General features: G+C 46.8%; 1 protein-coding gene across 1 annotated transcript in view; it reads left to right on the top strand.

Annotated features, from left to right (window-relative positions):
* Positions 1-15,786, top strand: part of LOC112872975 — an 86,829-nt gene that overhangs the window by 57,105 nt on the left and 13,938 nt on the right. The gene's annotated exons all lie outside the window — the stretch shown is intronic.

Raw genomic sequence — 15,786 nt, 5'->3', positions numbered from 1 at the left:
TTACAGTGAGGTCCCTGGACTTTTCTATTTTTGCAAATGAGTCCCTCGGACCCCCCTCTCTTCTTCTTCCTCTGGCGCCCCTAATCTCCGTCCATCCTCCGCCGCCCCGCTGCGATTCTTTGCGTTCCAGGCCACCTCGCCTCACCCCGCACCTGCTCCGCTTCTCCTAGAGCCAGGCCGAGCCCCTGCCCACGTGCCAGAGGTGCCACCGCATGCCATGGCCGCCGCCGCCCCCTGCTCGCCGTGGAGCACCCCTCCCCGACCTTCCTCGGCTCCAATCGACCCCGCATCTAGCTTCCCCACGGCGCACTGAAGCTTCCCGACCCCTTCCCCGCCGCTCACGACCGCCAGAGCACCACCGCCGCCACCCGCCGCCGCCGCCTGGAGCAGAGCTCCGTGGCCGGCCCGCCTCCGACTACCCCAGCTCTACCCGAACGCCGCCCGAGGTCCCTCTCTACTTCCTTGTGCTCCTCCACCCCTGGCCCCTCGCCGCCGGTGACCGCCGTCGATGGAAACACGGCTGCCGCCGCCTCCTCTGTTCCCAAATCCAGCCAAGGCCAACTTGCAAGCCCCCAATTCTTTCCAGGGTCCCCGGTGCAAGTTTCCAGGGGCCTGTCTGCAAAGTTCTTGTTCCTTTTCATTTTCAAAAACAGCGAATTTGTAAATTCAGTTACAAATCATAGAAAAATCAGAAAAATACAAACTAAAATTTGTTGGATTCCATGTTCTAAGATCTACAACTTTCCTTACAGGTTGATCTTCAATTTATAAATAGTTTTTGCTCTAACTTAAATGTTAGTTTAAGTGGTTGCAAATTTTGAAAATGCTTAGTAAATAGTAGAAAAATGGTAAAAATGTAAAACCAGTTGGGTTAGTTTTGCTTTGACTTGTAGTACTTAGAAAAAATATTAACCTGCTGTTTGTATAATATTTTTATAATGTATTGGTTTAATCATGGATAATGCTTGTTTAACCTTGTGTATTTAATATCTGCAGTTCTAGATGTTTAAAAATTATGAAATTTATGCAGTAGCTTACTCTTTGCATTCTTAGCTTACCGTAAAAATTTTGTGCCCAGAAGCTATGGCCATGTTTGTAAATTTATTTTTGTTCTATTTGTCTTGCTAGGGCTAAATTAAATGCTTTCTGTTATCAATAAATGCTGGTAAATTTTTGTTGCATGCTTTATCAATAGCTCATCATGCTGGTAAATTTTGGTTACCCGTTTATACATGCAAATTATGTTTTTGCATTTGTTTGGTTCCTAGCTACAGGTTTCCTTTTAGTATTGTTGCTAATAAATGCTCTTCTGCATGCTCACATTCAGCAATTTGATTCTTGTTCCTGTGTAAATCATGTTAATCCCTCTTAGAATCAGTTTATAGTAATTAACTTCCTTAAGTTGCTTGTTAGTTAAATAAATCTTCCTGGTTGCTCCTTACTTTATGTTTTGCTTGGCTTTTCCTAGATAAGTTTAGTAATGCTTTTTAGTAGGAAACCCTTCAGGCTAAAACAAATTGAATGAATTCTTGTATTGCAGCGCCAACCCTTTTGCCTTTTGAGCTTGTTTGTGGTGTTTACTCGATAAATGACTGCCCAGTAGAAGAGTGAATGATATGTTTGGTAAATAGAATGTTTTTCGTTTTGCGTTGTTGATAAGTTTGATAGTCTTAGCTCATATTTTTGTGATAGACACGTATGATGTTTAGTTAACCCTTTCACACGAGTGCTTATGCCCTGCTATCGTGACCTTGTCCTTGTCTGGTTTACAATCTTTTAGGGTCCCTTTCTGTATCAAAATCCTTAATTACCCCTCTCTGTCAGTACACTTCTATCGGCCGATTCATCGGCTGAGATATTTGGTCACACACCCCTCAGCTATACACCCATAGAACACACCCCTATCGGCCACATGCCCTTTGGCTGTGCGTCTGTAGAACACCCATCAGCTATATGCCTACCCACCACACGCCCTCTTTAGCTACACATCTATCGGCACAAGCCCATTAGCCACATCCTCTTGAGTCTAGTTCTGCGCTTGTGGTCTCATCAGTCTAAACCGATATTAGTGTTCTGTTCCACCTAGTTCTTGTAGCAGGTCCGGTTTAGATGACCCCATCGGTTGTACGTCAATCGATTGTAATCAAGCTGATGCAACCACACCTAGTTACCTAGGATAACACTTAAGCACATCTCAGTTAAGCACAGTCAGTGCAGAGTAGGACAATCAGCTACACGGCTGATATGCCCCAGTAGGTATAGGAAAACATTAAGGATGAAGACCGGCTGCACAGCCAACCCATCAATCGGCTGAATACAACGAGACACAGACCATACGGATACATAGTTCAACTAGTCTACCAATGCACCATCGACTAGTATGCCGATTCACCGATTGACTAGTACACGTACACAAATCGGCTTAGCCGATGTTCACTAATCAACTAGTTTTGCTAAAGCATGGATCGGCTATGCCCGATACGCATGCGATCGGCTAGATACACCGATACTCACACAGATCAGTTAAGACACAGCTACTTTAGAAAACACCCCTCTGCTAAAATAATCGATACCTTCATCGATTAATTAGGAAGTCGATACGCCTATCAATCGGCTACACAGGCTAAAGTACACAACCCTAGATCAGTAAGATAGCACAGTCAACACGCCTCTGTTAGGCACAACCAAGGTACATCAATCGGCTAAACCTGATGCACCCTCATCGACTAAGGCAAGCCAATGCACCAACCAATCAGCTAAACAAAAATATGCTGATAATTAGATCCAATCGACAAGATCCTTCCTTATTCTATCCTTGAAGCACTGTACCTTTACCATTCCTATCCATATCAACCCACTTCACCGCAGGTGAACTCAAATCGGCTAATCTCTTCTGCTCATATACAGAGACCGCTCCTGCCGATTTCTCTTCCAAACAGAAATCAGCAGATTTTCTAAAACTGTGTAGATAGCTCCCTCCTTTACCAATTCTATTAGCTGAACCCTGTTGTTTCCAATCGGCTCTGTTGTAATCTTCAACAAATAGCTGATTTTAGTTAGTTGTCCACCTAAAGCTCTATCTAAGTTTAGTTTCAGGTCTTTTTGGTTGCTATATAAGTAATATGTTAAATGAGTGTTGGATTGCACACTTTGAATGTAATGTTGCATTGCATGTAGATACGACTACTTCCGCAGACGGTACCTACGAGATCTCCCAAGAGTCTGCAGAGGATGTTTCTGAAGACCAAATGAACGTCACCAAGGGGTTATCTGAAGCCCCGAACCAAAGTTCAAAAGATAATAATAGTAACATCCCTGACTCCAGCCCCACCAGTAAAGGCAAGCCCCGATGCATAACCCAGTATTTCAAATTACTACATTATGCAATCTTATACTTATATATTATATCTTGTATTAAGTCTAGGAGTTGAAATGAAACCCTAAATGCATGAATCCTAGGAACCTATGTATTGGGCCTCAGTCCTGATGGCATAGATGCTCTGCTAACAGGACTGGTAGAAGTCGGGTGATTTCCTGTCACTCGCGCGATATAGGAGTTGCAGTGTTTACATTCCTGTAATCACTATAAGGATGACGAACGGGATTTTTGTGAAGTATCATGGTTCAGATGATACCCCGTCTGTGTTGATGAATTTGGCTAAGGTCGCAGTGTGTGGTAGCGGTGGTTAAGCGTTTGAAAGTACTAACCACATGCCGCGAAATATGGTAAGCGGTAAGCCTAGAAACCAATCGGCCCGAGGAGTGGATATACCTCGCACCACTCGTAATTTGGTTTTTCGCACACGCACTGATGTGCGGAAGTACATTCCGCAGCGGATGTGAGTACGTCCTACAGTCATGCACACTGTAGGCGTACGTTTCGCACAGGCGGACAGGAGTATGATCATGTAGTCGCGCTACAAACATACGTCCTGCACAATTGGTGTGCGTATGGTCCTACAGTCGCTTGTGGTGGCCCTGTTCCACGAGTCGGAATGAAAGGCAAACGGTTGCTTCAGAACTATCGTTGGATGTTCCAAGCATGTGAGTTAGGTTTGCCTTGCAAGGTTGAAATTCGATACAGGAATCGTCCGTTTCTCGCGGAGATTGAGACTGCTTGATCCCTTTGCCACATAGAGTATTAAGAGCAACTTGATGATGATGAAAGATGATGTTTGTTGAGAAAGTTCTACCATGTTTGAGTAGCTATAGTTGCTTACTTAGAATTAATAATCAACTAGAACCTGAAAGCTAAAATTTAAAATTAAGGATCTACTCTTTGTTGCTTTTCAGCTGAAATTAAACCCAGAACCATTATGAGCCTTCATAAGTCTACTTACATGGCTAAGTATACCATGAAATGGGTAAGCCTTGCTGAGTATTAGAATACTCAGCCTTGCAATATGACCTTATTTCAGGTAATGTCTCTGAAGACCCTACTCTTATCATGCCTTGGCCCTATGCTCTTCCCGATGGTTGGTCGGTGGAGTGGGATCCGTCCCCGGCCAACACAGGTCCCTCCGAATGATGTTGAGCATGGGCTTCACTCAAACATCCATTGTGCGATGTCTGTAGAATCGCGTTTATGTTCCGCTGCATATACTATAACTTTGAAAAAGTCTTGTATAAATTCGAACTAGTTATGTTTTTATACTATGGATGTATACCATGTAATATTATATCTGTGATGTAAAAATGGTTGGCATTTGTATCTCTGGACTTGCCTTCGTGCAAGGTACCTTGTTTTGATCCTGAGTTAGGTGGTTTTATCGGGACTTTACCCGACAGGCCAAGGTGTTACACCATTTGAAGTACGTTGGAGCCCTTGAGCGAGGACTTGCGTTCTTGAGCCGGTGTAATTCAGGTTGGTTATGCCACAGCCATGAAGCCGAAAACTCCCGCACCAAGTTTTCACAACAAGCTCGATGAGTTTGTCGACAATCTCGACAACTTGTTGAACCATGGCCCTGCCAGGAAGATCGAGAAGGAGTTCATTTTCAACGTGACTCCACCCCATGCTGCAACAACCACGCTCGGATCGGACTCACTCCAATCTGAGGACTTGCGTAGCCAATCACGACTCGGTCCACGCAATTTGGCCACTGAACCTCAAGAGGCCAACAATTTTGAGTCCCTCTCCGCATTGGAAAAGGACTTGGACTTTTTGCTCCAAATCGGGAAACTCGAAGCCACGGCAAGTCAGGGGGCTGCGGGTTGCCTTGGTGACGATGGTCTGATGATCACCTCCACCCCAGAAGGTCGTTTCGTGCATTGGAAGGGCATGAAACTCTCCGATCTACTCGAAGATGAAGACCGACTCGTGGCACACCCTGAGCCCTTGCCTTTTTAGGAGGGCAAGCCATTAGCCACCATGGCAGAAGAATCGACCGTGCTAGTCGAAGTGAGCTCCGACGAACTCATATCACGCCAAGTGTTGATGGCAGAAGAGGGGGAGGACGATGGCCTCTCACCCAACAAAACACTTGACATGATATCCGAAGACGAGGCCATAGCCAACACCGGCGACAAAAACGACACCGAGTGTGAGGCACGAAGGGCCAGGAACAGAGCCCACGCAGCCTGGCAAAAGAGGGTCAACCAGCGCATACGATCTATGCATCGTGAACTGGACGCCGAATTCGCCGTCGTGAGTGAGTGGGGCTTTAGAACCCATGTGGCTAACATCGCCAGGGTAGCCGCCATACTCGAATGCAGCAATGATCCAAACCTGCACTAATCACTTCGCTACATGCAGAGAGCATGGATCCAGCTCAATCAACAAAACCTAGCGTCAGCCATCGGAGAAGAACACATGGGCGAAAGCCGCAGCCAGGCTAACAGTCGAACGACAGGCGGCCGTCCTCGACATCAACGAATCAATAACAACGACAATGCTTGTGGAAGTCAGGCCACTGGCGGGAGGCAGCAGCCACCTCCAGGAGGCAACCCGTGACAACCTAATCATCCCAACCATCAGAATCCTCAAGACTTACCCATTGAAGACCTGCGCCAGAAAATCAATGAAGGACACGATGCGCGATCCATAATTGATTCCGGATGCAGAGAGCGTGAAGTAGCCGATCCAGAAGGTACCGACTGCAGTGATCACTTTCCAGCATTCACAGCACGATTCAATAGTTACAAGTACCTTGAGGGCTTCAAGCCAATTGGGATCACCAAGTACGACGGAAAACAAGCTCCTCAACAATGGCTACGATGTTACTCTACTGCCATAGAAGTCGCAGGAGGCTCCAACACCACCAAGGTCGTCTACTTCCCGATGGATTTGGACCCTACACTGCTCAAATGGCTGGAGAACCTCAGCAACAACTCGATCGACTCCTGGGAGGGGCTTAAGAAAGTCTTCATCGACAACTTCTAGGGGGCGATCGCACGCGCAGGTACTCGTCATGACCTTGCTCAGTGTAAACAGGAACACAACAAGCTCCTATGATCATACACATGTTGTTTCTTCGACGTACGAGCCACCATTGCAAACATCTCGGAACAGGACATCATCGACTGCTTCTACAATGGCCTCACCAACCTAGGCATCTATAGAGACTTTGGGCGGAACACACCAAAAACTGTTGCAGGACTTCGTGACATGATGCATGATTGGTCCGAGCAAGAGGAGAAGATGCGTGAACGGTACCAACAAGAGCCAGCGGGGCTACTCGAGTTCATCCCGAAAGCGCAAGCCAGATGACCTCATCGTGGCTATGGATCATCCTCCACGAGGCAAGAAGACAACAACGCAGGAGCAATTCGAAAAGCTCTTGCAGAAGAAATGCCCGTGGCATCCAGGTGCCAATCATGCGGCAATCGATTGCTACAACCTTCGGAGAACATTCAGCAATCCCAGCAATGGCAAGAAGAACAAGTCAACGGATAAAGAGCCCAAAGAGGACGACCAAGGGGACAAATCACACAACGCGAAGTTCCAAGATGCCTCGAAAACCATCAACATCATCTTCAGAGGTGATGAAGAGTTCAGTTCCAGGAGGGAACAGAAAACTACTACTCCGAGAAATCATGTCCGTCGAGCTGGCGGTACCACGACCACTCCGATGGTCGGAGGTTCCCATCTCGTTCTCACGAGATGATCAATGGACCAGCTTCTCGGAGCCTGGCAAATTCCCCCGGTCCTAGGCCAGGTGGTGGCAGAGGTCAAGCTCACCAGAGTACTCATCGACGGTGGAAGCGGTCTCAACCTCATCTTCGCCAGCACGTTGAGAAAGATGGGCTTAGACTTAATGAACATGCTCGTCCCAAACAAGTCTCCCTTCTACGGCATTGTCCTAGGCAACGCAGCACATCCAGTCACCTTCGGCATGAGGGAGAACTACCGTACCGAGTTCATCAAATTCGAAGTTGCCAACTTCGAATCTTCATATCATGCCATACTGGGCAGGCCGGCACTAGCCAAATTTGTGGCAGCGCCGCACTATGTTTATCTACGTCTCAAGATGCCAGGAAGAAGTGGGGTACTCACTCTCCAAGGCGACTTGAAGAAGTCGTATGACTGCAACCAGGAGGCCATCCAGTACGCTTCGACTACGCGTGTGCCAGATTCTTCAGGAGAAGTACTCGCGGCCGCGCAACAACTCTACCAAGACGGGCTGGAAATCCCAACAAGGAAGACAAGCCAGTCGAGCATCCAATCGACCGGTGACGTGACCCTCAAGATGATCCAGCTCCAGGAGGGCGACTCATCTAAGACCGCTGTCATCGGTGCAGGCTTAGGTGAGAAATAGGAAATCGCACTCGTTAGTTTCCTTCAGGCTAACCGAGGCATATTCACGTGGAAACCAGTGGATATGCCAGGGGTGCCCAAGGAACTGATCGAGCATAGACTAAATGTACATGCACAAGCTATGCCCAAAAAGCAGCGCCTTCGCAGGTTTGCTCAAGACAAACAAGAGGCAATCAAAAGGAAAATAGCTAAACTCCTCGCGGCTGGCTTCATTAAAGAAGTAATCCATCCAGAGTGGGTACCTAATCCTATCCTTGTAAAAAAGAACAATGAATGGAGAATGTGCGTTGACTACACCAACCTCAATAAGCATTGCCCAAAGGATCACTTCGGGCTACCGCGCATCGATCAAGTCGTCGACTCGATGGCGGGTTATGTACTCCTCTGTTTCCTTGACTGTTATTCGGGATACCACCAGATCGCGCTCAAGGAAGAAGATCTAATAAAGACCGCGTTTATCACCCTGTTCGGGACATATGCCTACAATACTATGTCTTTCGGGTTGAAAAACGCAGGTGCAATCTATCAACGCGCGATTCAAATGTGCTTCGCCAATCAGTTGCATCGGGATGTTGAGGCCTACATGGATGACGTGGTCATCAAGACCAGGAATCCCAAGGACCTGATCGCAGACTGGGAAGAAATGTTCAACAGCTTACGAAAGTTCCGATGGAAGCTCAACCCAACAAAGAGCATATTCGGAGTACCATCAGGGAAATTGCTCGGATTCATCGTCAGCAACCGAGGAATTGAAGCCAATCCTGAAAAGATCACGACCATCACTGACATAGAGGCTCTGGCCACAATCAAGGATGTGTAGAAACTAACAGGATGTATGGCAGCCCTGAACAGGTTCATCTCCCGACTTGGGGAGAGAGGACTACCCTTTTTCAAACTCCTGAAGTGCCAAGACAAGTTCCAGTGGACGGAAGAGGCCGAGCAGGCCCTGCAGGATCTAAAACAACACCTACAGTCACCCCTGGTCCTCATAGCACCACTACCAGGAGAAAATCTACTACTCTATATTGCAGCGACAACTCATGTCATCAGCAGTGCCATCGTCGTCGAGCGCAGCGAGGAGGGCCATGCATTTGGAGTGCAGAGGCCTGTGTACTTTGTCAGCGAGGTACTCTCCGAATCTAAGGTACGATACTGTGATATTCAGGTACTTAGGATTAAAACACACTAGATTCTAATATGGGTTTGTGTGTTTGATCTTTTGTATGTGTGTTAAAAACTTTAATGCAAAGGCAAAAGGGTCTTTTTGTAATTCTGGAACATTTAGGTCCTTTGGTGCAAAATGTGTGAGAATGGTAGGTAAAATAAAATATGTAAAGGGTTGTTTTGCAAGAAGCAAGTACTTACTTTTAAACCATAGATAGAAGCGAAACTACCCTAAGGATTCAATTGGAGTGTAGATTTTAAATAGGATTTCTCCGAAGTTTAAAATTTTGCCAAGTTTTAAAATAGATTCAAATCCTTAACTCTTTTGAAACTGAACCTTAAAGCAAAGTTGTAGATCTTATTAAGCTCTATACTTTTGCTTTTGGGCACATTTTCATTTGAGCTATGGTTTGAAAGTTGTTCTATCTTTATAGTGGAGTCCCTGCATTTTTGGAAAAATTGCAGACTACTCCTCATCATCTACCTCCAGCCCCTCCCTCTCTCTGTTTCTCTCTTCGCCCGACCGCCGCTTTCGCCGGCCGCTTTCCCGAGCCCCAGCTGCCCCGCGCCGTTCTTCTCCGCGCCACGTGCCCTCCAGCGCCGCGCCCGCCGCTCACCACCCCGCGCTGGTCCTCTCCCTGCCCCTCCACATCGCGCCGCCGCCACCCGAGCCGCCACGCACGCCACCGGACTTGCCAGCAGCTGCTTCGCGCGCGTAGTGCTTCTCCTGGTCTTAAAGTTTGCCCATGAGTCCCTCTAGACTTCTTTTACCCATTCCACCACGCAGCATTGCTTCTTCTTTCTTCCTTCGCTCGACTACCCTCGCCGGAGCTCCGCCGTTGCCTCGATTCGCCATCGTCAGCCGCCTCCGCCCCCCCCACACCCGCAAGCCAGTGCTCCTACAGCACCGCTGCAACCCACTAAAGCTCACTGAGCAGTCCAATTCCATTCCCCGCGCCCACACAGCCCGGACCACAGCTCGGTCTTGCCGTCGTCCCGACGCTCCACCCCCTCTCAGCCCTTGCCAAGCACACCACTAGTACCACGTCATCGCGTGGAAGCTTTTTAGCCACTTCCCCACCGCCCTCCAGCACTCCGGCCACCGGAACACCGTCGCCGCCCCTCGGAGCCCCGCCGCCCGCCTCTGTTCACCGTCGACTCGCCGCCTCAGCCCCTCTCTTCCTCAACTCCGGCCACCCCCGTGACCGCCGTGAGCTCCTAAACCTTTTTCCTTACTTTCCCCTTGCCGCCGGTGAGCCCCCTCACCGGAATTCGATCGCCGTCGATCGACTTCTCTGTTTAACCCAACCAAGGACCCAATTGCAAGGATTCAAATCTTTTCAGGGTCCTTTCTGTGAAAAATCAGTACCCCCCTTTCAAATCAGCCAACTTTGAAAATTCATAGAAATTTGTAGAAAAATCCAAAACTTGTCAAACTAGTTTTGTTGTACTCCAGTTTAGCTCTACACCTTTGGTTATTAGATTCTAGTTTGAAACCAAATGCTTTTTGAGTTATTTTAAAGTTTAGCAAAAGGGTATCTTGAGTATAACTTTTGCATGCTAGCTGTATTGCTTGTGATTTTTGGTGTGTAGCCTGTTTAGGGTATGAGTGAGCTTGTGTGCAAATTTCACTTGTAGTACTGAACCCTAGCTTGAATTAATTTAAAACTTATGCAAATCAAGCTTGAAATGGTTTAAATTTATTCAAGCATGTTACTAAGGTTTTCATGCCTAGATCTTTTTACCATATGATATTCTGTAAGTGAGTAGTTATAGTAAATCTTTCAAGAATTTATGGCACTGTTTTGCCTAAGGTTTGAATTTAAACTTGAAATTTGAACTTAATTCAAATGCTTTAGTTTCTGTTTTCGGAAATTTATGAAAAATTCATATTAAGCTCATCTGTTAGAAGTAAGCTTACCCACAAAAACTCAAGGCCATAGCCTTTGTGGATTTCAAAATAAAAATCAAACTTGTTAACCTAATTCAATTAATCCCCTTTAATTATGATAATTAATTAAGATACAAATAGTAGGCTTGATTTCAAATTCTTGCTTTAGGAAGTTGTGTTTACAAAATTGTTGGATTGCAACTTTATCGTGAAGTAAAGTTCTTAACTCAAGAACCACCTAATTCAAATCACTGCAAATCATGTAGAGTCAACGACACTCGACGACGGAGTCTACGAGCTAATCCAGGAGCCCGAGCAAAGGTTTTCTGAAGACCAGGTGAACGTCACCGAGGATTTAACTGAAGCCCCGAACCAAGGTTTGGAAGTCTTTGACATCCCTAACCCTAGCCCCTCTCAAGAAGGCAAGCCCCGATGCATAACCCAGTATTTTAAATTACTACACTTATACAGTTTTATACTTATATATCTATATTATGCATTAAGTCTAAGAGTTGAAATGGAAACCTAGATGCATGGATCGTAGGAACCTATGTATTGTGCCTGAGTCCTTATCGAATAGATGCTCTGCTAATAGGACCGGCAGAAGTCGAGTGATTTCCTGTCACTCGCGCGATATAGGAGTTGAATGTTTACTATTCTACAATCACTATAAGGATGATAGACGGGGTCATGTGCAGTATCATGACTTGAAAGGTTACCCTGTCTGTGTTGATAAAAGTTGATAAGGTCGCAGTGTGTGGTAGCTGTGGTCAAGTGTTTGAAAGTACTAGCCACATGCCATAAATATGGTACGCGGTAAGCCTATTACCTGATTTGCCCGGCGAATGGACTTATCCCCACCACTCGATATATTGGTTTCTGTTGCACACACGTACTGACGTGTGGGAGTACGTTCTGCATAGCAGACAGGAGTACGGTCATACAGTCACGCTGTAGACGTACGTCCTGCACATTGGATGTGCGTACGGTCCTACAGTCGCTTGTGGTGGCCCTGATCCATAACCCGGAATATGATGGGAACGGTTGTTTGGAAAGTTAAGTTTCTGAATGTGTGAATTAGGATCCCTTGCAAGGTTATGAAACTCAATTTAGAATCGTTCGTTTCTCGCGGAGATTGAGACTGCTTGCTCCTTCTACCATATAGAGTAAGAACAGTAACTATTGTTGGAATAATCTTGATGGATGCTAATCTCTACCTTGCTTGTCTAGTATAGGTGCTTACCTAAAATGGTTAATGAAACTAGAATCTGAAAGCTAAAATATGAAATTTAGATCATACTCTTTGTTGCTTTTCAGCAAAAAGAAAACCAGAACCTCTCAATCCTCCATGGTCTAGCTTCGGGCTAAGTATACCCAATCTTGGTTAAGTCTTGCTGAGTATTAGCATACTCAGTCTTGCTAGTCTGTCTTTCAGGTATTGCCTGTGAGAATCAAACGGATAGTCCAGCCTGGCCATTCTTTATTCCGTTTGGCTGGTCCGTGGAGTGGGATCCGTCCCCGGCTGGCAATGACCCTCCGGAATGACGCCATGTTTCGGGCTGAGCGTGGTGTCAACTTTCGCGATGTGTGTAGTCGCGTGTTAATTTCTTCCACTATGACTCTGAACAAGCTTGCATAGCTTGTAGTTTTAAACAATGTTTGTATAAGTTTACTTTAAGTTTGAAATAGATTATGATTGTAATAATGTTTAATATTTCTGTAAATTAAAAGTTGGTGGGCTGCGGTGTGATTGTAAACTCGCCTTCGTGCAAGGTAAACCTACCTCGATCCTGTGTAACCATGGTTGAATCGGGCGATGACCCGACAGACCAATGGGTTGTTCCGTTTGAAGTGCGTTGCGTTAGTATCACCTGTATAGTGATGAATAGCGCACTTGAGCCGGAATAATTTAAGCGGATTGGTTCTGCCATAGATACCCAGCAGTTCAGAAACTTCTATATGCAATATTGATCACATCAAGAAAGCTAGGCCATTACTTCAATGAGTACAAGATCACTGTAATTATGGATTTTCTGTTGGCGGATATTCTACACAATCAGGATGCCACGAGACGTATATCAAAGTGGGCAATGGAACTGGGGGCTCTGTCAATCAACTTCAAGCCACGCACCGCAATTAAGTCTCAAGCTCTAGTCGATTTTATGGTCGAATGGAGAGAGAACCAAATTCCAACTCCAGTCGACAAGCCAGAGCACTGGACCATGTATTTCGATGGATCTCTTAAGCTCGATGGCGGAGGTGCTGGAGTCCTATTTATCTTCCCGAAAGGCGAACAACTGAAGTATGTCCTCCAGATCCTTTGGGAGGTATCCAATAACGAAGCCGAGTATGAAGCCTTGCTTCACGGGCTACGTTTGGCGATATCACTAGGCATCAAGTGACCACTTGTATACGGCGATTCACTTCTGGTTGTTCAGCAAGTCAACAAAGAGTGGGACTGCAACAAGGAGACAATGGACGCCTACATACAAGAAGTGCATGATGAGGACATGACTCGTATGGATACAAACATAATAAGAACATATTTGGGGAGAGACATGGATGATGAGTATGTGATATGCTTATGGACAACCATTCGTGCTAAAGACAAGGTGAGCTTGTTCCTATGTTATTTGTTTACTTATTTTAAGAATAGATTGCTACCTAAAAATATTATTATAATTAGGAATCATGGAGATGATGATGGAGTTCTCAAAGATAGGCATGGAGGGGGAGAGGACCAGGAAGGGACATCTGAAGCGTTCCCCCATTAGGGAAGACTTAAAAGTGTTAATTTATCAGTCCCAGGAGGCTGATAACACTTTTTATTACAACAGATGGTACATCACCGTACAACCCTTCGCGGTAATGGGCAGTGAAGTGCCACTATCGCGAGTATTACAACTAGAACCCACACCACTACACTAGTTACGAAAAAGAGGATCATCAGAGTCTTGCGCCATGCGGAATCCAACGGTGGCCTCAACCACAGGCAAGACTGGGTGCGGGACGAAACCCTACTCGTTGTCTTCGGGGACGTAGTCTGGGTCTTCCACTGTAAAAGTAAGAATGGGGTGAGTACATACGTACTCAGCAAGTCCAATCACACCCACGGAGGGGGGGTACAACAGAGTTAAATGCACAGGATAATCCAAGGATAGTGTTAGGGTTTATTTGCGGAAAACTCGGTTGCATGCAATGGTTCGTTTAAAACATTTTCAAAACAAGCTTTCAAGTACCAAAGAGCATACAAGGTTGATCCACGCAGGATCCAAGTTTTAAACTGCTACCGGACTCCCCGTCAGCCGTAGCACACGGCACAACTGCCGGACACTTTCCAAACCACTCACACCAGCTCAACCATTCCCAGAGAGAAACACTAGTTATGTGACCACACCGTAACTTGCCCAATACCGTGGGCACGGCTATTCGAATAGATTTTCAACTCTGCAGAGGTGTGCAACTTTACCCACAGGTGGGGTACCACAGCACGAACACCTTAGTGCCGGTGCAGATCCCAACAAAGCCATTACCCACCTTAGCTAGACCTGACTAGCCACCACGGGATCCACCAAGGGGTCACCCAACCTATCTCCGAGGTTTAACCAGGGCATAAGTCACACAGAGCTTATCCCTTCTCCTTGATCACCCGTTGCTCTCAGCTCTCCTGATGGCTATCAGACTAACTAGTGGGATTTATGCTAAGCCGTTGCCCATACAACGGTCAAGTGGTTTGCACGACAGGAAGCTAGGTGAGATGTCACATCCACTCGGTCCTTAGGGGTGACAAGATGGATATCTCCCTTCTTTGCCCTACCACACAGGTACGAGCACACCAACGGCAATTTCACACAGAAATGCCATCCATCCCGTCGGACTCGTCTTTCAAAACCATATTTTATCCCTTCCCACACACACGCGTTTTCTTTATAAAAGCAGGTAATCAAAGTTTGGTTGTCACAAACAAGGGTGGCTATCCTACCATGTTTTCAGCATGCAAAACCATGCAATTTTATAAAACAGGCCACTGGGTTGTGTTTATAAAACTAGGACAGAAACATGCATCAAAGGGCAGAATTGAACTTGCCATCGTCAAACCCTTGCGGGAGGTCCTGATCGAAGCACTGTCCCTCGGGTTCGGGGTCGCAGAACTGGTCCTCGGTCGCTTGGTCGTAGTTGGGAACTCCTTCGTTCACTCCGTGTCCTACGACGCAAACAAACAGACATACAATCAAGCGAAAGAACTAAAAGCTTTTATCGTTGGGCTTGAATCGGAAATAATTTAGTTACGGAGTTAGGGGTAATATTTTTGGGTGGTTTCTTAATGGCATGGCTAGAACTATACTAGAAACGGAGTGGTAAAGTTTCGGGTCAATCGGAGGTCGTTTCGCACATAAAATGACGAGCTAAAGGGGGTTCGGGTGGTTAAACAGGGCTCCAGGGGTTTATTCGTAAATATCTGGAGGGGGCAAGGGCCTATTTGCAAATTCTAGAGATACGCAGGGCACGCTAAAGGATGTCAAGTACAAATGGGTTCGTGTAATGGAGGGTTCATTTTGAAATATTAAAAAGGGCGAGGTTTCTTTTGCAAAGAATGGGTGGATAGGGGTGCTCCTAAAAGGGGGGGTTTCTTTGGGGAAATACAGGGGAGGCCAGGGGGTTATGGGCAAAATGCCCTTTCTTCTTCCCCCTTCACGGGAAACAGAGGAAGGGGAGGGGGGCCTCTGCGCCGGCCGATTCCGGCGACCGGGCTCCACGGCGGCTCGGGGTTTGGGTGGGGAAGGGAGAGGGAGAGGAGGGGAATTGATTCCCCTAGTCACTCTGGCTCGGGGCGCGGCGAGGAGGCGGGGCGACGGAGGCCGGCGGCGGCGGGCCGAGCGGCCGGCGGGGCGGCAAGGAGAGCTTGGGAGGGAAGCTGGGAAGGTGGTGGCGCGGGTTGTGGAGGTGCCGAGGTGCCGGGGGGGGGGGCTACTTA

This window comes from Panicum hallii, chromosome 9, assembly GCF_002211085.1.
Source record: "Panicum hallii strain FIL2 chromosome 9, PHallii_v3.1, whole genome shotgun sequence".
Lineage (NCBI taxonomy): Eukaryota > Viridiplantae > Streptophyta > Magnoliopsida > Poales > Poaceae > Panicum > Panicum hallii.
The sequence above is the reverse complement of the archived record's forward strand: the minus strand, read 5'-3'. Positions and strand labels throughout refer to the sequence as shown.